Below are 24583 nucleotides of genomic sequence, written 5' to 3'. Positions count from 1 at the left end.
TCACTCTCACGACCCATCCGCTAACTTTAAGGACGTCAGGAAATCACTTAGAGGAGATCTGCCTCTTCGTCATGAACAAATCTCACGCCGCTTTGGTCCTTGGACTTCCCTGGCTAACCCTTCATGGCCCCCAAATTGACTGGAACAAGCACATCATCACGGGTTGGAGTCCCTCATGCTCCACGAAATGCCTGCACTCAGCACTTCCTCCGGCTTCCGTTCCGGCCACGCCTGATGAGACCCCGGACATCTCCAATGTCCCCACCGAGTACTATGACCTCAGGCAAGTCTTCAATAAGACCAGAGCCATGTCGCTCCCACTGCACTGACCATACGACTGTCCTATTGATCTCCTTCCAGGCACCTCTGCACCTAAAGGCAGACTTTACTCTCTGGCACGCCAAGAAAGAGAGGCCATGAATAAATACATTGCGGACTCCCTCGCTGCGGGAATTATCCGTCCATTGTCCTCGCCCGCTGGGGCGGGGTTTTTCTTCGTCAAGAAAAAAGACCAGTCCCTTCGCCCATGCATTGATTACAGAGGGCTTAACGAGATAACCGTCAGGAACCGCTACCCATTACCACTGATGACCACCACCTTTGAACTTCTCCAAGGGGCGGACATCTTCACCAAACTTGACTTACGGAACGCCTATCACCTCGTCCGCATCCGGGAGGGCGACGAGTGGAAAACTACCTTCAACACACCCACTGGGCACTACGAATATCTGGTGGTTCCGTTCGGACTGACCAACGCCCCTGCCGTGTTTCAGGCCCTCATCAATGACGTCCTCCGTGACTTCTTAAATTCTTTTGTGTTTGTGTATCTGGACGACATTTTAATTTTCTCTCAAGGACTGGAGGAGCACCGGCACCACGTTCGCAAGGTTCTGCAGAGGCTCCTAGAAAACAATCTCTTTGTGAAAGCTGAGAAGTGTGAGTTCCATACGACCTCCACAACATTCCTAGGCTTTGTCATCTCTCCCTCCAGACTGGAGATGGAGCCAGCCAAGGTCCAGGCCGTTTCCCACTGGCCCACGCCAGCCTCCCGACGTGACCTCCAACGGTTCCTGGGGTTCGCGAACTTCTATCGCCGCTTCATTCGGGGTTACAGTTCCGTCGCCGCTCCTCTAACCTCCCTGACTTCCCAGAAGACGCGGTTCTGCTGGAACGAGGAGGCAGACAAGGCATTCGCAGACCTCAAGGGACGGTTTACCTCAGCCCCCATTCTCACCATACCCGACCCATCTCGCCAGTTTGTGGTAGAAGTGGACGCCTCCAACACTGGCGTTGAGGGAATCCTCTCCCAGAGGTCCCCACGAGACAACAAGCTGCACCCCTGCTCATTCTATTCCCACCGTCTTTCTCCGGCTGAGAGGAACTATGATGTAGGTGACCGAGAGCTCCTTGCCATCAAGCTAGCCCTGGAGGAATGGAGACATTGGCTGGAGGGGACCGAGCTTCCGATCATAGTATGGACCGATCATCGGAACCTGGAGTACCTACGCTCCGCCAAAAGGCTCAATGCACGTCAAGCTCGGTGGTCATTATTCTTCTCCAGGTTCAACTTCACCCTGTCCTACCGCCCAGACTCTAAAAACACTAAACCCAATTCCCTTTCACGTCAGTTCTCCCCCCCACAGGATCCCACACCATGCAGCTCCATTTTGCCATCGCATTGTCTCCTTGCCGCCATAGAACCAGACATCGAGACTAAAGTCAAGCAGGCGTCGACTCAAGAGCCCGGCCCAAGCAATGTTCCTCCGGATCGTCTCTTTGTTCCCCTTTGTCTGCGCTCACAGGTCCTGGAATGGGGTCATGGATCCAAGCTGTCCTGTCACCCAGGCTCTGCCCGAACACTCTTTATCATTCAACAGCGCTTCTGGTGGCCCACGATGGGGAAGGACGTTTCCAGTTTTGTGGCAGCCTGCGACAGCTGCACCCGCTGTAAACCCAACAACCGCCCTCCAGCTTGTCTCATCAGACCCCTACCCATACCTCATCGCCCATGGTCACACATCTCGCTGGATTTCGTAACAGGCCTACCCTCATCTGATGGGAATAACTGCATCATGACCATCGTCGACCGCTTCTCCAAATCCGTCCACCTGGTTCCAATGTCCAAACTTCCTTCCGCCAAAGAGACTGCAGAGCAGTTGATCCTCCATGTCTTCCGTCTCCATGGTCTCCCTACTGACATAGTCTCAGATCGTGAGCCTCAATTCACCTCGCGATTTTGGAGGGCCTTTTGCAAACTTATCGGAGCCTCTCCTAGCCTGTCTTCGGGCTTTCATCCCCAATCCAATGGTCAGACGGAACGAAAGAATCAAGCAATGGAGGTCGCCCTCCGGTGTATGAACACTCATGACGCTACCACCTGGAGTAAGTTCCTCCCATGGGTCGAGTATGCTCACAACTCCTTACCATCTGCCTCCACAGGGCTCTCTCCTTATCAATGATGTCTGGGCTACCAACCACCACTGTTTCCAACTCAAGAAGAGAAAGTAAAGGTCTTCTCGACGCAACATTTCGTCCGCCGCTGTAAGCGTACATGGGTACGAGCCAGACGATCCCTTCTGCAGGCATCCAGGTCATACAAGAGGCAGGCAGACCGCCATAGCTCCAAGACCCCCAGGTATCATGTAGGAGACAGAGTCATGCTCGCCACCAGGGACATCCCCCTAAAGACACTCTCCCGCAAGCTTTCCCCACGCTTCATCGGCCCATTTACTATAACCAAGCTAATCAACCCGTGTGCCGTCCGACTTTTACTTCCCTCATCCATGCGACGCATCCACCCCACCTTCCACGTATCCCAGCTACGACGCATCGTAAACTGCCCTCTAAGTTTAAGTTTAACGGCTCTGGACTTTCACTTTCGTTTCTCGACCACTACCTTGCTTCAGGCGACTGAATATTTAGAGTCGACATTTCGCTATACCTTAGATAATGTAGCTCCAGTCAAAAGAAAAATTATTAGAGATAAGAAACTTGCTCCCTGGTATAACGATCACATGCGCACTTTAAAACAGATGGCTCGGAAATTAGAACGTAAATGGCGTCAAACTAAATTACTAGTATTTCAAATAGCATGGAAGGAGAGCATCCTGAACTATAGAAAAGCTCTTAGTGTAGCTAGATCAACATATCTCTCCACTCTTATAGAAAATAACAAAAATAATCCTAGATTCTTATTTAATGCTGTAGCCAAATTAACCAGAAATAAGACCACTGCGGAAATCTCCACAACAACATCATGCAATAGTGAGGACTTCATGAACTTTTTTAATAATAAAATTGTAAATATTAGGCATAAAATTGAGGTTTTGAAACCGAACAATGTAATTGATGCAGATGTTAATCTAGCCATGTCAGATCAGAACCTAGAATACTTTACTCCCCTTGAAGAGAATGAACTAATTTCACTCATCTCTTCTTCAAATTCATCAACCTGTATATTAGATCCTGTACCGACACATTTTCTTAAACAGATAGTACCAGCAATAATAGAACCCCTGTTGAGAATAATTAATTCTTCACTCAGCATTGGATATGTTCCAAAATCTTTTAAATTAGCAGTTATCAAACCAATAATTAAGAAACCTGACCTCGACCCCTGTTAGCTGTCCAGTTACAGACCAATATCAAACCTCCTCTTTATCTCTAAGATTCTGGAAAAGATAGTAGCCGAGCAGCTATGCTCATATATAGGTTATAGAGGTTAGCAAGAATAACTTTATAGAGGTGTTTAAATTAGCGAAGGCGATGTCCGATGGAGTAGTATGCTCTGGTCCCATCCCAATGAGACGTGGTGACATAACTTTCAGCAGGTTATGGTCGCTGAACCGCTGGATGTCCAGGTGGTGCTCCGAAAACACTGTGGGCTTCATAGACAATTGGAAGACCTTTGAGGGCAAAGCTGGCCTCTTAGGGCGGGACGGTGTCCATCCCACTCGGGAAGGTGCTGCTCTCATTTCTTGTAGTATAGCTCATAGTCTTAGAAAAGGCCTAGTTAATCGGTGACAATCCAGAGCCCAGGCCAGGGAGCAGACAGACAGGCTAAACCAACCGTCTGCTAGCTGCATAGAGTCGTCACTCAGGGTTCACTCTATTGAGACTGTGTCTGTTCCCCGAGCTAAAATCAAATTTAGAAAGACTCAGAAAGTCTGTTTTAGTAATTTAATTAACATAAAGACTACAAACTTGGATCAGACTGAATGCGCAGCCGGCACCTCTGATCTGAAGCTAGGACTGTTAAATATTAGATCTCTCGCATCTAAAGCAGTTATAGTTAATGAAATTATCACAGATCAGGAGTTTGATATACTCTGTTTAACAGAAACCTGGATTAAACAGGACGAGTATGTAGCTCTAAATGAAGCTAGTCCTCCTGGATACAGCTACATACACCAGCCTCGGTTAACTGGTAGAGGAGGAGGCGTCGCAGTTATTCACAATGATAATGTGACTATTGTACAAAAACACGGACACAAATTTAATTCATTTGAAATTCTTTATAGTAACATAAGTGTATTTAACTATATTAAGTCAGCTCAGTCGATCCCGCTAATTGTCATTTACAGACCTCCAGGGGGGTACTCGGAATTTCTTAGTGAATTTGCAGATTTCCTTTCAAATCTAGTCGTTTCTGTAGACAAAGTGCTAATTGCTGGAGATTTTAATATTCATTTTGAAAACCCAGAAGACCCTCTGAGAACTGCATTTATGTCTATACTGGACTCGGTAGGAGTAAATCAGTGTGTAGTAGGACCCACTCATAAAGCAGGTCATACTTTAGATTTAATAATATTATTTGGATTAAGTATAAGAAATTTATTCACTGTACCACTATCTGAAGTTATCTCAGATCACTATCTTCTCTCAATTCAAGTGTGTCACAATAATAATGTACACACAGCGCCGCGCTACCGTATGAAACGTACATTTACATCAACTACCAAACAGAGTTTTATCAGTAATCTCCCAGAGTTCCCAACTTTGATTAGATCGCCGTCTGACCCCACAGAACTCGATCAGGCGACTGAATATTTAGAGTCAACATTTCGCTATACCTTAGATAATGTAGCTCCAGTCAAAAGAAAAATTATTAGAGATAAGAAACTTGCTCCCTGGTATAACGATCACACGCGCACTTTAAAACAGACCGTTCGGAAATTAGAACGTAAATGGCGTCAAACTAAATTACTAGTATTTCAAATAGCATGGAAGGAGAGCATCCTGAACTATAGAAAAGCTCTTAGTGTAGCTAGATCAACATATCTCTCCACTCTTATAGAAAATAACAAAAATAATCCTAGATTCTTATTTAATGCTGTAGCCAAATTAACCAGAAATAAGACCACTGCAGAAATCTCCACAACAACATCATGCAATAGTGAGGACTTCATGAACTTTTTTAATAATAAAATTGTAAATATTAGGCATAAAATTGAGGTTTTGAAACCAAACAATGTAATTGATGCAGATGTTAATCTAGCCATGTCAGATCAGAGCCTAGAATACTTTGCTCCCCTTGAAGAGAATGAACTAATTTCACTCATCTCTTCTTCAAATTCATCAACCTGTATATTAGATCCTGTACCGACACATTTTCTTAAACAGATAGTACCAGCAATAGTAGAACCCCTGTTGAGAATAATTAATTCTTCACTCAGCATTGGATATGTTCCAAAATCTTTTAAATTAGCAGTTATCAAACCAATAATTAAGAAACCTGACCTCGACCCCTGTCAGCTGTCCAGTTACAGACCAATATCAAACCTCCCCTTTATCTCTAAGATTCTGGAAAAGATAGTAGCGGAGCAGCTATGCTCATATATACATAGAAATGGCATACATGAGCTGTATCAGTCAGGATTTAGGCCTCATCACAGTACAGAGACAGCGCTCGTTAAAGTAGTAAATGACATTCTATTGGCCTCTGATCAGGGTTGTGTAACTATGCTTGTACTACTTGACCTCAGTGCAGCTTTTGACACCGTTGATCACGCTATTCTTCTTCACAGATTAGAAAATGTAGTGGGAATTAAGGGTACAGCCCTCTCCTGGCTCAGATCCTATCTGACCCATCGTTATCAGTATGTAGACTTAAATGGTGATTATTCTGCATGTTCTCTAGTGGAGTTTGGCGTTCCGCAGGGTTCAGTTTTAGGTCCACTGCTTTTTTCCCTTTACATGCTTCCTCTGGGCAACATAATCCGTAAGCATGGTATTAGTTTTCATTGTTATGCTGACGATACACAGTTATATGTCTCAGCAAAACCTGATGAGAAAAAACAGCTTACTAAAATTGAGCAATGTGTGCAGGACATAAGAAATTGGATGCTAATTAACTTCCTTCTGCTAAATCCGGATAAGACAGAAGTTCTAGTCATAGGACCGCATACAGCTAGGAGTAAAATTTTAGATCACACCGTAACTTTAGATGGCCTTTCTGTTCCATCAAATGCAACAGTGAAAGACCTTGGTGTGATTATTGATTCCAGCCTTTCATTTGAAGCACATGTAGATAAAACTACCAGGATAGCATTCTTTCACCTCAGAAATATTGCCAGAATAAGAAATTTATTGTCGCTAAACGACGCAGAAAAACTAGTTCATGCTTTTATCACCTCTAGGTTGGACTATTGTAATGCCTTACTGTCTGGTTGTTCAGCTAGATGCATAAATAAGCTTCAGCTAGTCCAGAATGCAGCAGCGAGAGTCCTCACGAGAACCAGAAGATATGAGCACATCACCCCTATCTTATCTTCACTCCATTGGCTCCCTGTGAAATTTCGCATTGATTTTAAAATACTACTCTTAACATATAAAGCATTAAATGGTCTCGCGCCGCAGTACCTGAGCGAACTGCTAGTGTCTTACGATACGCCACGCCTACTTCGATCAAAGGATGCAGGCTGCTTGTCAGTACCGCCTATTATGAAAAATACAGCTGGGGGCAGAGCTTTTTCTTACAAAGCCCCAAAGTTATGGAATAGTCTTCCAAATAGTGTTCGGGACTCAGACACAGTCTCAGTGTTTAAGTCCAGGCTAAAAACCTATTTATTTAGCCAAGCATTTTTATAAATAGATTTGCCATAGGTAAAGGAGCAGATCTGGGGGACTCATGGACGTAGAGTATTATGGTGAACTGGTATGTTTAGATGCTGTCTTCCTCACTCTCATTGATCACTCAGGTTTGCTGACGGTGAGGTGATTGTTTGCTTTACATGTCAGGAAGCCCTCATGTTTGTGTTTCCTTCTGGCTCTCCCTTTTAGTTATGCTGTCATAGTTAGTCCTGCCGGAGTCTCTGCTTGCACTCTACAGTTAATATACATTCACATTATACATCGTGTGACTGTGACCATACCTAACTGCCATCTCTCCTCTTCTTCTCTTTCCCCCCCTCTTTCTTTTTCCTCTCTCCTCCTGTCTCCCCCTTTCACTCTTTCTCTCTCTCTCTGTCGAGCTACACATGTCGTTCCTGAGCTGCCAGTGATCCAGACTCCCTCTGCCCTCCGGACCTGTCTGACCCATCCTGGTGCCCCGCTTCTGGCTGAAGATCTCGTCACATGGATGCCCCGTGTGTCTCTCTGGGATGCGTCTGGTGTCTGGGAATGATTCTCTCTACCTAGAAAATGGTTCTGGCCTTGACTGGTGTTGGCAACTGTTTCTCTGGGGACTTGACAGTTCGATAGTTCATAACTGGAACTTCTTACAAGTCTACCTGGGTCTTCAATAACTACCTGGACTCCATATTAACATCAATTAACATCAGCTATTATAGCTGAACTGCCTCCCACCCTACACACTGTATAAATGCAGATCATTTACTGCTTTCTGTTTCACCCAAATGAGGATGGGTTCCCTGTTGAGTCTGGTTCCTCTCAAGGTTTCTTCCTATTACCATCTCAGGGAGTTTTTCCTTGCCACTGTCGCCCTCGGCTTGCTCACCAGGGACAAACTGACCATTTTGATTCATACAAATTTACATTTCATACAAACTTAAATAATTCTTTTGACTGTGTAAAGCTGCTTTGCGGCAATGAAAATTGCTAAAAGCGCTATACAAATAAAATTGAATTGAATTGAATTGAATATATACATAGAAATGGCATACATGAACTGTATCAGTCAGGATTTAGGCCTCATCACAGTACAGAGACAGCGCTTGTTAAAGTAGTAAATGACATTCTATTGGCCTCTGATCAGGGTTGTGTAACTATGCTTGTACTACTTGACCTCAGTGCAGCTTTTGACACCGTTGATCACGCTATTCTTCTTCACAGATTAGAAAATGTAGTGGGAATTAAGGGTACAGCCCTCTCCTGGCTCAGATCCTATCTGACCCATCGTTATCAGTATGTAGACTTAAATGGTGATTATTCTGCATGTTCTCTAGTGGAGTTTGGCGTTCCGCTGGGTTCAGTTTTAGGTCCACTGCTTTTTTTCCCTTTACATGCTTCCTCTGGGCAACATAATCTGTAAGCATGGTATTAGTTTTCATTGTTATGCTGACGATACACAGTTATATGTCTCAGCAAAACCTGATGAGAAAAAACAGCTTACTAAAATTGAGCAATGTGTGCAGGACATAAGAAATTGGATGCTAATTAACTTCCTTCTGCTAAATCCGGATAAGACAGAAGTTCTAGTCATAGGACCGCATACAGCTAGGAGTAAAATTTTAGATCACACCGTAACTTTAGATGGCCTTTCTTTTCCATCAAATGCAACAGTGAAAGACCTTGGTGTGATTATTGATTCCAGCCTTTCATTTGAAGCACATGTAGATAATATTACCAGGATAGCATTCTTTCACCTCAGAAATATTGCCAGAATAAGAAATTTATTGTCGCTAAACGACGCAGAAAAACTAGTTCATGCTTTTATCACCTCTAGGTTGGACTATTGTAATGCCTTACTGTCTGGTTGTTCAGCTAGATGCATAAATAAGCTTCAGCTAGTCCAGAATGTAGCAGCGAGAGTCCTCACCAGAATCAGAAGATATGAGCACATCACCCCTATCTTATCTTCACTCCATTGGCTCCCTGTGAAATTTTGCATTGATTTTAAAATACTACTCTTGACATATAAAGCATTAAATGGTCTCGCGCCGCAGTACCTGAGCGAACTGCTAGTGTCTTACGATACGCCACGCCTACTTCGATCAAAGGATGCAGGCTGCTTGTCAGTACCGCGTATTATGAAAAATACAGCTGGGGGCAGAGCTTCTTCTTACAAAGCCCCAAAGTTATGGAATAGTCTTCCAAATAGTGTTCGGGACTCAGACACAGTCTCAGTGTTTAAGTCCAGGCTAAAAACCTATTTATTTAGCCAAGCATTTTTATAAATAGATTTGCCATAGGTAAAGGAGCAGATCTGGGGGACTCATGGATGTAGAGTATTATGGTGAACTGGTATGTTTGGATGCTGTCTTCCTCACTCTCATTGATCACTCAGGTTTGCTGACGGTGAGGTGATTGTTTGCTTTACATGTCAGGAAGCCCTCATGTTTGTGTTTTCTTCTGGCTCTCTCTTTTAGTTATGCTGTCATAGTTAGTCCTGCCGGAGTCTCTGCTTGCACTCTACAGTTAATATACATTCACATTATACATTGTGTGACTGTGACCATACCTAACTGCCATCTCTCCTCTTCTTCTCTTTCCCCCCCTCTTTCTTTTTCCTCTCTCCTCCTGTCTCCCCCTTTCACTCTTTCTCTCTCTCTCTGTCAAGCTACACATATCGTTCCTGAGCTGCCAGTGATCCAGACTCCCTCTGCCCTCCGGACCTGTCTGACCCATTCTGGTGCCCCGCTTCTGGCTGAAGATCTCGTCACATGGATGCCCCGTGTGTCTCTCTGGGATGCGTCGGGTGTCTGGGAATGATTCTCTCTACCTAGAAAATGGTTCTGGCCTTGACTGGTGTTGGCAACTGTTTCTCTGGGGACTTGACAGTTCGATAGTTCATGACTGGAACTTCTTACAAGTCTACCTAGGTCTTCGATAACTACCTGGACTCCATATTAACATCAATTAACATCAGCTATTATAGTTGAACTGCCTCCCACCCTACACAGTGTATAAATGCAGATAATTTACTGCTTTCTGTTTCACCCAAATGAGGATGCGTTCCCTGTTGAGTCTGGTTCCTCTCAAGGTTTCTTCCTATTATCATCTCAGGGAGTTTTTCCTTGCCACTGTCGCCCTCGGCTTGCTCACCAGGGACAAACTGACCATTTTGATTCATACAAATTCACATTTCATACAAACTTAAATAATTCTTTTGACTGTGTAAAGCTGCTTTGCGGCAATGAAAATTGCTAAAAGCGCTATACAAATAAAATTGAATTGAATTGAATTGAATATATACATAGAAATGGCATACATGAACTGTATCAGTCAGGATTTAGGCCTCATCACAGTACAGAGACAGCGCTTGTTAAAGTAGTAAATGACATTCTATTGGCCTCTGATCAGGGTTGTGTAACTATGCTTGTACTACTTGACCTCAGTGCAGCTTTTGACACCGTTGATCACGCTATTCTTCTTCACAGATTAGAAAATGTAGTGGGAATTAAGGGTACAGCCCTCTCCTGGCTCAGATCCTATCTGACCCATCGTTATCAGTATGTAGACTTAAATGGTGATTATTCTGCATGTTCTCTAGTGGAGTTTGGCGTTCCGCTGGGTTCAGTTTTAGGTCCACTGCTTTTTTCCCTTTACATGCTTCCTCTGGGCAACATAATCTGTAAGCATGGTATTAGTTTTCATTGTTATGCTGACGATACACAGTTATATGTCTCAGCAAAACCTGATGAGAAAAAACAGCTTACTAAAATTGAGCAATGTGTGCAGGACATAAGAAATTGGATGCTAATTAACTTCCTTCTGCTAAATCCGGATAAGACAGAAGTTCTAGTCATAGGACCGCATACAGCTAGGAGTAAAATTTTAGATCACACCGTAACTTTAGATGGCCTTTCTTTTCCATCAAATGCAACAGTGAAAGACCTTGGTGTGATTATTGATTCCAGCCTTTCATTTGAAGCACATGTAGATAATATTACCAGGATAGCATTCTTTCACCTCAGAAATATTGCCAGAATAAGAAATTTATTGTCGCTAAACGACGCAGAAAAACTAGTTCATGCTTTTATCACCTCTAGGTTGGACTATTGTAATGCCTTACTGTCTGGTTGTTCAGCTAGATGCATAAATAAGCTTCAGCTAGTCCAGAATGTAGCAGCGAGAGTCCTCACCAGAACCAGAAGATATGAGCACATCACCCCTATCTTATCTTCACTCCATTGGCTCCCTGTGAAATTTTGCATTGATTTTAAAATACTACTCTTGACATATAAAGCATTAAATGGTCTCGCGCCGCAGTACCTGAGCGAACTGCTAGTGTCTTACGATACGCCACGCCTACTTCGATCAAAGGATGCAGGCTGCTTGTCAGTACCGCGTATTATGAAAAATACAGCTGGGGGCAGAGCTTCTTCTTACAAAGCCCCAAAGTTATGGAATAGTCTTCCAAATAGTGTTCAGGACTCAGACACAGTCTCAGTGTTTAAGTCCAGGCTAAAAACCTATTTATTTAGCCAAGCATTTTTATAAATAGATTTGCCATAGGTAAAGGAGCAGATCTGGGGGACTCATGGATGTAGAGTATTATGGTGAACTGGTATGTTTGGATGCTGTCTTCCTCACTCTCATTGATCACTCAGGTTTGCTGACGGTGAGGTGATTGTTTGCTTTACATGTCAGGAAGCCCTCATGTTTGTGTTTTCTTCTGGCTCTCCCTTTTAGTTATGCTGTCATAGTTAGTCCTGCCGGAGTCTCTGCTTGCACTCTACAGTTAATATACATTCACATTATACATTGTGTGACTGTGACCATACCTAACTGCCATCTCTCCTCTTCTTCTCTTTCCCCCCCTCTTTCTTTTTCCTCTCTCCTCCTGTCTCCCCCTTTTACTCTTTCTCTCTCTCTCTGTCAAGCTACACATATCGTTCCTGAGCTGCCAGTGATCCAGACTCCCTCTGCCCTCCGGACCTGTCTGACCCATTCTGGTGCCCCGCTTCTGGCTGAAGATCTCGTCACATGGATGCCCCGTGTGTCTCTCTGGGATGCGTCGGGTGTCTGGGAATGATTCTCTCTACCTAGAAAATGGTTCTGGCCTTGACTGGTGTTGGCAACTGTTTCTCTGGGGACTTGACAGTTCGATAGTTCATGACTGGAACTTCTTACAAGTCTACCTGGGTCTTCAATAACTACCTGGACTCCATATTAACATCAATTAACATCAGCTATTATAGTTGAACTGCCTCCCACCCTACACAGTGTATAAATGCAGATAATTTACTGCTTTCTGTTTCACCCAAATGAGGATGCGTTCCCTGTTGAGTCTGGTTCCTCTCAAGGTTTCTTCCTATTATCATCTCAGGGAGTTTTTCCTTGCCACTGTCGCCCTCGGCTTGCTCACCAGGGACAAACTGACCATTTTGATTCATACAAATTCACATTTCATACAAACTTAAATAATTCTTTTGACTGTGTAAAGCTGCTTTGCGGCAATGAAAATTGCTAAAAGCGCTATACAAATAAAATTGAATTGAATTGAATTGCTTCGCGTCAGTTTCAACCCAACGCCCTCGCTGACTGATCACACAGCTCTGAACTCCCTCTCTCACATCCTCGACTATGGCTCAGCTTCACGTTTTGGCACGACGACATCGCGGGCGGACTTCACGGCTTCAATCTAACACTTCTGCCTTCACAACCACGGCTCTGTCTCATGCCCTGCCGGCAATGCGACGCTACGGATCCCGCATCTCGGCTTCAGCGCCTTCGCTCTCAGTACAGCGGCACCGCAAAAGGACTGGAGGGCTCACGACCCGCACCTGCACCTGGGTCCATCTCCACAGCCAACGAGCCGTGCGCACGCGACAAAACTCCATTTCCCAGGACGGGAAAGACTCACCTGAACCGAGGTAGCTCATTAAGTTCAGTAATAAATAGTCTGCCTAAGTTTAGTGGAGTTGTCGTGCATCTGTTGTGTTAAAGTGCTTTTTGGTTAGTTTGTTGTGAATGTTCCTTGTTTCTGCGTCATGCCGTTTTCAGTGATCCAATGATATTCAGTTAAGTTACTTAAAATGGCATTCTGTCATGCACCATGTTTTGTTTTGTTATATACTCAGCAAAAAAAGTAACGTCCCTTTTTCAGGACTGTGTATTACAACAATAAGTTGTAAAAATCCAAATAACTTTACAGATCTTCATTGTAAAGGGTTTAAACGATGTTTTCCATCCATGTTCAGTTAACCATAATTAATTAATTAACATGCACCTGTGGAATGGTCGTAAAGACCTTAACAGCTTACAGAAAGTAGGCATTTAAGGTCACAGTTCTAAAAACGCAGGACACTAAAGAGACTTGTCTACCGACTGTAAAAAACACCCAAAGAAAGATGCCCAGGGTCCCTGCTCATCTGCGTGAACGTGCATTAGGCATGCTGCAGGGAGGCATGAGGACTGCTGATGTGGCTAGGACAATAAATCGCCATGTCCGCACTGTGAGACGTCTAAGACGGCACTACATGGAGACAGGAAGGACAGCTGATCATCCTCGCAGTGGAAAACCACGTGTAACAACACCTGCACAGGATCGGTACATCCGAATATCACACCTGTGTGACAGATACAGGATGGCCACAACAACTGCCCGAGTCACACCAGGAACACACAATCTCTCCATCAGTGCTCAGACTGTCCGCAATAGGCAGTCCATGAGGAGGAGATGCACTGCAGTACTTCAAGCAGCTGGTGGCCACACCAGATACTGACTGGTACTTTTGATTTTGAGCCTCCCTTCATTCAGGGACACATTGGGAAACATCTTTAGTTTATGTCTTATGGTGTTGACTCTTTTAGTGTTCATACAAATATTTACACATTAAGTTTACTGAAAGTAAAAACAGTTGAAAGTCAGGGGACGTTTCTTTTTTTGCTGAGTATATTTGTATGAACACTAAAAGAGTCAAAGCCATAATATAATAATATAATGATGATAATGATAATGTGTCCCTAAATAAAGGGAGGCTCAAAATCAAAAGTACCAGTCAGTATCTTGTACAGACATTTAATTCTCATAAACAAATGAACTCTGTATTTTACTAATTTCATTTTATCATGTCTGCTGTTGATTACTCTAGTCAAGTTTAGAAAATGAAGTGAAGACAAGACAAAAACACAAGAATGTTTTCCTAACTGAGTCTATTGTTCTGTCTAGGCAAATTGTATTATTTACTCTATATACTTGCATTATTAATTGTATAATGACTTATTTTTTACTGCATTAACAAATAAATTAGATGTGCCTTAGATTTTGTTACAAGTTAACAAATACTTATGCTTTTCTAAACATATTTACAAGCAGTCTAAAAGTTTCATGTGTCACTGTCAAGTAGACCGGAAATAATTGCATACTGTAAGGCAAAATATTAAAATTAAAACCAGATTTTATTTTCATCAACTTTAACACAAGAACAAATGTCTAGCTTAACATTTGGATTAAAATGGTATTGTGGCCAATTTATGTGTAAAAAAAAAAATATATTTTTGTCTGAATGTATTACTTGGTTATAATGTTGACTCGTACTGTATGTGCAGGCCTTCTGAATAGTTCAAGTTTGACCATTAGTTAGACTGAAAATAGTTACCACCTTGTAGAATAAAATATTATAATTTAAAACCAGATTTAATTACTTTCACCTTCAAAAAGAGAACAGATGCCTAAACACAAGCTTTAAGCAGTAACCTGTTTTAAAATGTTATAGTCCTGAATTGAACTGAATATTTTTACTAGCATTAATTCATATTTTAACACTGAAATAACCATGCTGAAATGGTTTAAGTGAACTTTAATAGCATGGAGTCATTTTAAGACAAAACTCAATCTTTATCCGATCTACTTTCACAGATTTCTCATCTGTGATTCACTCTCTGATTACCAATCAGGCAGTGTATTTGGTTGATAACGAAAGAATTACAACTTAGCGTAAACAAGGCGTAAGAGACTAAACCTTACAAACTTTTATTTTCTTTTTATTAATGTTAGACATTCATAATATTAGGTTAAATAAGAGAGTTCTACTGTACAGAAAGACAGACAGGCATATACGTGGGCTTCAATCTGAAATAATAATATCACTGATTACATTAAAGATCATCAGATTATATTTATCTTTAACCTTTTAACTCTTTCTAAAAACTCTTAACCCATCAAAAAATGGGTTATTATACTATTTAATAAAGTTTTAGTCAAATTGAAATCTACTTGACATGAAGGTGTTACCCGTCTCAAGCTGAAGAATTCCGAAGGGGTAAGTAGAAAAGTTACAAACACATGAATATGCTGCAAGCTCTGGTTATGTTTAATGAACTCTGCATTCTTTCTCATTTCTTTGATTATAACATTATAACATAAATTGTACATTCACTTTTAAGAAAAAAGAACAGTTTTCTAGTACAAAAATACCTTAACTAAATCCCATATGAACTAAATGTATCTGAATGTCCATGTGTACAAATAATGTCTCTGTCTTTTGTATAAATGTAAACCTATACATTATGTTCACAAGGGTTATTCCTTCACATATTCAGTTCACAGTTGTAAACAAAGCATGAAATCCACTGTTACTTTCTCCTTAAACTGTTTGTTTCACTTTTTTTTTTTCACACGGTCGACGCCATATTGGCTCTAGCTTAAATACACTTGCCGCCATTTTGGCTCAACTCACTAACTTTAACTTCTACAGAAAACATGTATTTAACTCACACATATTTACTAAAGTAATTACAATCCGTATATACAACTTATCACAAACATTTATAAACTTAGTTTATGTACATGCTTCTTAGTATTTCTCTGTCTCTGTGTCTCTATTCACAAATTGCACTAATTAATTACTGACTCATACCGAAATTGTACCAATTAGACGATTAATCAAAACAAATTGCATTTATATGCATCCACATGTGTAATGAAATCATCATGACTCATTTAATGTCATTTTAAAGGGGTTAACAAACTGTATGAAACGTATGACAAACACATGAATATGCTGCGAGCTCTGTTGATGTTTAATGAACTCTGACCTGAGCTGCGCAATTTAACGTCTCAAAATAGGAGGCACAAATAATAACAATTTCAGGTTTAGTCAAAAAATACATTGGAGTCATTATTAAATTTAAAAATATTGTGTAACATCATTTCTCTTGCAATTATTTTACTTTTGGGTGAGGGGTAAATTTCTTTTGGAATATTTGAACATATATTCGATATCTTCATTAGACAATTATCATTTTTAACCCTCTACAAAGGCAAGGCAAGGCAAGTTTGTTTGTAGCACATTTCATACACAATAGTAATTCAAAGGAAGAAGGTGAGCATTTAGCCATTACGGGTCATCCTTTCTTTTCTTGTGGAAGATGTTTCCATCTGGCTGTACCTTCCAGGTCACTGTGGTGTTCTGCACCATGCCATTTTCCTCCAGTTTCTGCTTGATCTAAAAATCAAACCAAAAAGACACTGAATGCATTTTAGAAAGCCAAGAATAAGTGAAGGTCACCTGATTTATTGAAAATGAAAGAAATCTGTAAAGGTGAGCAATGAGAAATACAAACAGGAGAATTTTACACAAAGTTTGTACAAATTTTAATGAAGTCTTGTGACACACCTGATCTAAAATGGACGATTGATCTAATTCACTCACATCAGACACCACCTGCAGTCTCATTAACTGACTCCTTGTTGGGAAATCTGTGAAATACACACACACACACATTTTTTTTTTCCTGTTTCCCAACTAGTTAAAATATGTGTCTGTTTGCTCAGTAAAAGATTTAATGTAACACAGTAAAATTCCAGAAATTCCAGTAGTCTACACAGACTGGGTGGTGTAATTACATAATGTACTGTGCCTTAACATGCATGTTTAGTAACATGCATAAATCACTATCTATATATATCTATCTATCTATCTATCTATCTATCTATCTATCTATATATATATATATATATATATATATATATATATATATATATAGATATATAAGCAAAAAGGCAACCTACAAAATGCTGGCCATGATGTATATAAAAATGAATGAAAGTTTCAATGCTGACCTTGTTGTCATCATATTCATCTATATCGCTTATAGGGTTGCGGTGGCCTGAAGCCTTTTCCAGGGGACTTAGGGCACAAGGCAGTGCACCCTTGACAAGTGGCCTATCCATCTCAGGGCACACACACTCACTCACCTATTCAAACAATACTGGCAATTTGGAAACTCCAATTCTTCGGATTTGGGGGGAAAAGCACCATATATATATATATACAGACCTGAGGTGGGAATTGAGCTCAGACCCTAGACGTGGCAAGGCCACAGTGCTAACCAATAAGCCGCTGACCTTTCATACAAAAAAAATACAACAAAATAATTGCATCTACAGTAGATGTAGACTGTAAACTAATCTTGCTGTATTTTTAAGGAAAAGTATAAAGTATAAAAAGGACAAATGTTTATTAAATGAATAATTTCATTAAAACGTTTTTTTTTTTTTTTTTTTACATTCAGCCATTTACCAACAACAGAAAATTAGACATGTTAGCTAAGGAAATAACTCACTAGTGTGACATAAGAAATAGTACTGGTAGCTGCAGGGAAAATCAATAAACGTTCCATTTTTAATCACTGCACAGTTCTCATTGCCGTAATAATTATCAGGTTGTCCAGGAGCCCATGAGAGGTTTGTAGCGTTGGTACTATCTGTCCACTTCCAAGTGTCTCTGTATAACCCAATCCAAGTATAAGTAGGTGGCACCAACTGGTATAACATGTTGGAGTCTGAGCTGTTAAGAGCGCTGGCCAAGTCTGTGTGATGTTGTTGGCAGTAAGCCCGAGCATCAAGCCAGGACAACACAGGATTAGTGATGAGGATGAATTTGGCAGAGGCATTGAAATTAGCTGTGAAAAAAGTAAACAAATAGTCATGTCCCTCTCAGCACCTGTTTTGACAGAAAATATAATTAAAATATATACCCCAAAATGTACAAACAAAAAGAAAGGAACCAAACATACAAACAAGTGATTAAATTAAAAATAAGCAAATCAGTATTTGGATTTTCTCTCACCGTTATAGCATATGAAAGGTCTTAGCCCTGAACACGATACATCAAACCACTGAGTAGATGAACTTATAACAACACATGGTTCTTTTCCACCACCATTATTGGGCTCTGCAGGGCCCCAGTTGGTGTATGTGACACTCTTCAGTGGGAGCTCTCCTAAGGACCAGCGCCAGCCATTAACATCATTCCATAATCCAACCCAGACAGGTGCTGCTGTTCCCAGAAGTTTGTTTGTTGTTTCTTTCTTCAATCTAAGCCAATCAGTATCACTAAGCATTATTGCCAGGTCAGTGTAGTTCATCCTGCAGTAAGTCTGAGCAGCAGGCCATGTCATTAATGTTGTGATCAGCTCATATCTATGAGGCACAGTAAGCAGGATGGATACAGCAACTGGGATCAAACCTGTTGGTGGTATTTCATAGTTTGAAACTGTAACTGGTCAATATTTCAAAGTTTAAATTTCAAAGTGTGTTTTATTGGCATGACTGTATTAACAATGGTGCCAAAGCACATTAAAATAACAAGCAAAATATTAGGCATATTATATACAGTATGTACTGTACACAGATAATCAGTAACAAATTATAAGGAATAAAAAAAATCCCCTTTATGAGGTATGAGGCACAATATCTCAAGAGAACCAATGTAATTTACAGAATATTGTAGATACAGTATCTGGATAGAATCCTAATCCTAATCCACACTCCATTCCAGTAGGTGTCAGTAATACACCATTATGTTGGTTGTCAACTACCATATAACACCAGAAGTCTTGTCTCACATCTGTTTGTTGCTCTGATTGTCACTGTTAAGTTACTGTTTCCTAAATCTTCAATCTAATCATTCCTGGATTATGTTCTTGTTTGTGTTTCTATGAATGATTTTTATATTAAAGCTGTCTCTCGAAGGATACACAGTTTTGCTGTCTTTTGTGCAACATATTATTAGTGGTGTAATATATTTACTATATCCTGCAGGTTACTAACTGTGCAATATATTTTTCTTTAAGTCTGCAATATATTTGTTACTCAGATATTCATATTTCTGGGACATATAAACATGAGACACCCTGTTTATTAATCAATTAAGTTAATTGGCTCCAGTTTAAAAAAATTAGGCTTCAGGTCAAAACTGCACCAAATGATTCAAAATAATTAAGGGGGTGTCTGATTATGCTCCATAACTTTTCTGCAAAATGTGATATAGAAATGAGAACCGTGGTGGTGCCAACCAATATAAATTTCTCTTTTTTTTGATACCAATAACATAAATTTCCATAAATCTATTGATTTTTCATTTAACATTTTCAGGGTTTTTTTGTGTGAACAACTGACTGAATTGTGGGTGGTTGCTTTGTAGCTTAGAGACTATTAAGATACAACCGCAAAACCGAGTTTTAGATTTAAAGCTTACAAAATATAAGGTGAATAATATAAATTATAATGAGAATTACAAAAAACAGCTCCAGCAAATTTCCCATGTATTTTCCATACACATCTCACTTGCTTTTTTTGAAAAACTCAATTCCCACACACTTGAAGGCTTCATGCCTTTTTTTCCTTGTTGCCCAACAAATGATAAAACTTGTCATCTCAGAGGACCGACAAAAACACCTACCTTGATTTTTGGAGTTTCTTGGAAACTTTTAATAGAGATATTGGAAACCTGGTTTTGTTTTGTCCATAGCCTTTACAAAGTTCTTTATTAGGCCCAGCTTTATATGTACTGGTGGTAACAATAGTTTCTGAGAGTCAACAAGAGCGGGATTTTGGACATTTTTCTTTCCTGGTTTCCAGGACTGTCGTGATGGCCAGTCTTCCTTGACATAATGAGATTCTCTGGCTTGACTGTCCCATTCACAGAGGAAACAGCTGAAACAGCTTGTGTTTTCACCCTGATATACTTATATACTAATATACTTGCCTTTGTATAAATCTTTATCGTGAAATAACTTGAAAACTTTAGCCAACCAGCACTTTTCTCACCTGTTTTCCAATTCATCACAATATATAAGAATAAGCAGACTTTATCTTGGAGGTCGATAATTTTCAAAAAAATTTAGACCAGTGTTATAGTTACAGACCAATATGGCAGTATTGGCAGATTAAGTCAGAAAGAAAAATAATAATCTAAAACTTAAAAAGTGACGGTGATCAGGATGAACATGAAAACACCTGTGAAATGAGATCAAACCATTTACTAACACCTGTAACTATAACTAACTGTAACTAACACCAAGGCTAAAAGTCCATTATCACAAAGTTTAATGAGGGCAACTCTGACAGATAACACAATTAAAATGTCCAAGAAGAAATTGATAAAATAGATGCTATCTCAATGTATAATTGCTTATTGAAAAGATTCCACTTATTTTTGTTTCAAATTAAATATTAAACAAATCTGCATTTAAGGAAATAAATAAATGTGAATTAAAATCTTAATGTTTGTGTCAAATTAATGCTTACATATTTTTTTCAAATTTGAAAAAACATTTGAATAACATTGAGTCTAGTTCAAAGCAGAATCTTTTAATTTTTATTAGACTACTTCAACCAAACTGTAGAACAGTCTCATTTTAAAGTATTAAATGTTAAGGCAGAGTACCCTTAGGCTATTTGTTGCTCTAGTTAAGTCGTTAGAGCAGCTTAAATCTCAGGCAGTACTGGCCCTGTTCAACAGGTGAGCTGGTATGCTAGGTGATTACCAAAAGCAAAATGTGTACTTTTTTATTAGCTACATCTCATCTACATGCCTGTTAATCAAATAAGCTTTATTATTTAATTTACAAAATTTATAATGACATTTTTACACCTTTCACTCAATCATTTCAATCTGTTTTTTTTAGTTGGCTAAAAAAAATATAATAGATGAAAGAATAGAAATGGTAAGTTACATTTTTATAGAAGCAACAATATAATTAAATGAGTAGAATAAACAAATGACTTAATTGTTCAATAAAAGTTAAAAATGTAAAACTAAAAAACAACAGATCTGTTGTACTGTGAATATAAACTTCTTGTTTACATTTTGACTTATAAAATAATGAAAGGTATATTCTACCTCACTCAATTGTATAGTTTACAAAATCATAATTCATATTGCACAATTTATTGTACTATTTGACCCCAATTTGTATTTTATTTTAAAATAACTATGTGTAAATCCAAAACAGAATGAAATATATACAAAAGTGTAAGTATCGTGTGATCTGGGAATTTGCACATCAATTTCTACTTCAAACTCGAAAAAAGCCATTAGGCAACTATAGGGGACATGGGATCAAGTCTGGAATCACTTCCAATTTTTATGATTGACAGGTTAGCATACATTTTTTAATTGACTTAGTGTAAAGCTAAAATAAGTAAAATGGTGGAGCTGAAGTCATACGACAAGAAACAACTGTGACACGATCAGAGTATGGCATCACAGTATACGCCACCTCACAGTTACTAGTGAGGTAAAAGTACAGACTCAACTACAAGCACTGTCTGACAGATCTACTCCTGGGTTACTACGAGGGAACAGTATAGGTTCAGTGCATAAAACACTGCATGTAAGTCAAGAGACTGCAGTTAGTAACGCGTTAGATGGAGAAGCACATCGGCTGCTGGTCATCTCAGGGACACTGATAATATGATAATACCGCTCTTTACTCACTCGGATATGAGTTATTTAATTTTTAATCACTATAGTGCTCAAGACGAGAGAGAAACAGCAATTTATGTTATGCTATAATAATGTAATATATAATATATAATATACAGTAATATATAATTGTTGTTTAGCTGTAGTCTCCATGTATCCATAACAAATGTAAAATAATGGCATGTATCACATGTTTGCTTAAACAGTCCATGAAATAGTATGTGTTAAGCTAATTCAAACTATTTTGTTGTATTTGTTCACATTCGTTTGCATTTCATCAGAAGTAGTGATGTATTTCTTTCTTTGTTTTTTATGTAAGGTTATCGACCAATAAATTAACAAAAAGTTAATTTTATATACTCACCAATGACACAAAGTTGAAAAAGTTTTAGTTTCATGGTGGATGGATAGCTAGGGAGTTAGGAAAAAAAACATCTTAAGTGCTAAGGAAACATAAAAGTATCAAATACAACATGCATTATATCATCACACTCTAAATATGCTGGGTTGTTTCTGTAAATACATTGTTGGGTCCTTTATGCTGGGTCAAAATTCTGGGTTATTCTGGGTACCTTAAACACATTGTTGGGTTGATCTATGTTAGGTTAAATGAGATGTAGGTGCTAAGTTACAAATGAACACCTGGTTGGGTTATTTTGACCCAATAACTGGTTTATTCTTTATTCTCTGGTTTCTCCAAACGACAGCCTGCGAAATGTTTAAAATATTCTTGTTAATGTGTCACAAAGTGTAGTTTTAAGAGTTGTTTAAGTGAGAATATATGTGTGTACAGCTTAAAACTTTTATCGGTTATTAAAGATAGTGTCTATTTAAACAAATGCCCCAACGATTTCGTAGATTTGGGCAGGCCGGCAATACAGATGCCCTGCGCTCATGTCCGCCCAACGCTGCCTCATCTCAGAAAGAACTTCGGAAGGAAAACTAATGCTGGCTGTGATGTCTCTGTAGTGGTTAAAACAGCAGATTCATTTTATTTTCTGTATTTCTCTTTGGTATAATATGGTTATAATATAATATATTGCGGCTTTGTGATGCATCCTGTACTCTGCGTTCCATTTGAAATATACCTAGTGTCCTTAAATCCTCGAGTGTGCACTTTCAAGCCAAGTCTGTTCTTTGCGTTCTTGGAATTGAGACATGGCAAGACAAACTTTCTGAATTCTTCCCTTTTTAAGCGAAGGGCACGCCACTTAAAGCTGGCAGTATTTTATGGTAAGTTAATGTAAATTTTTACCTAAATTTTAAATGTTGTCATTGTGGTAGGAGCAAGCTCATTTTTATTTTCATTAACTTTTCCACCTTTTAATTAGCACTGATATGGGGGTGTGTGGGAAGTTTATGTTTTTATATTCTGTTCCAATAGTCAACTGCACTGTATTTTATGAGAAAGGTGTGTTTCGTTAGCACACATACAATAAATAAAAACTTGTAATGGTATTGTTATTTTCACCCAGCAGTTAATTTATTCTTTGGCGAATAATCATCATCATCATCATCATCATGTGTAGCAAATTGTTTCACAGATGGTACTCAACCGAAATAATGGTTTTACCGCCGTGTCTCATGGCAACAGCATTTGGGCTTGTGCGATTGCTGGCTTTTTAGTGCTGCACGTAGTAGCGGATAAAATCAAGTTAAACATTTTAATAAATAAAATTTTTATATCCCAGTAGCACCCCCGATTGATGTACCACCGCCAGCAAATCCTTATTAAATACAAATGAAACATTAATACACCCTAGTAGAATTATCCCTTCCTACCTGAAAAGATTTTATCATATGTGAGCATATATGAAGGCAGGGGGATGTGGATTCCGGGTTTAAATATTAAATATTTAATTTATTACAGCACAACAGTAGGCTATTTTAGATATTTATATATAGAAATTTTACATAATTTACAAATTAGCCATTAAAGCACACTTTCTTTGATTGACAGGCTGTCAGGAGCCGGCAGGAAGAAGAAGAGAGCTAAAGGAGCAGGACCCAAGTGCAGATTACAGCGCCAAAAAAGGGGGCGTGGCACGTCGGCGGTCGAGCACTTCCGTGTTTCGGGGGGAATCCCGATGACGTAATACAGGGTTGTAAAACAGGTTGAAAAGCCAGAAAGATCCGTCCGCGGAGCATGAATCAAAAGGGAGCGAGCAGAGACGTTGTCGTGAGCCAGTGCGAGAGTTCAAAGCCAATGAGTCAGTCAGCGAGGCAAAAATCCGAAAGGGGAGCGAGCAGAGACGTAACCGTGAACCGAAGCGAAAGGTCAAAAATAGCCGGGAAACACACAGCGAACGAGATCCAAAAAACGAGAGACTAGAAGCGAAAACCGAGAACAAGCGAGGTCGAAGACGGAGATAACTAACACGAAAAAGAAACGCGAGAAAACTGGGCTCTTGAAGGCACGCAATAATCTGGCAGCTAGACAGCGCTCTGCACTTCCTTAAATGCCGGGAGAAATTAGTTGTGAATGGGATGCCGGTGTGTAAAGAGGCGGAGCGTGTGAAAAAGCATGACAGCCAGAAAACATGAGCACGTGTGAGAGCGAGAGGACATGACAGCGTGGGAAAAAGGGGAGAAATAACGGCAGTTCAAGATGGCAGCGTGACACAGGCAGACTTTTAAACTAACATTATTAACTTTTTACAAACATCTTTAAATGTGTCTTAGCCTTAAATAAATGAGGGCCTTTTAGAATAAAGGTATGACAAAAAAAATGAGTTATTTCG

This window comes from Clarias gariepinus, chromosome 20, assembly GCF_024256425.1.
Source record: "Clarias gariepinus isolate MV-2021 ecotype Netherlands chromosome 20, CGAR_prim_01v2, whole genome shotgun sequence".
In the NCBI taxonomy this organism is placed as follows: domain Eukaryota; kingdom Metazoa; phylum Chordata; class Actinopteri; order Siluriformes; family Clariidae; genus Clarias; species Clarias gariepinus.
This window is presented reverse-complemented; position numbering follows the sequence as displayed.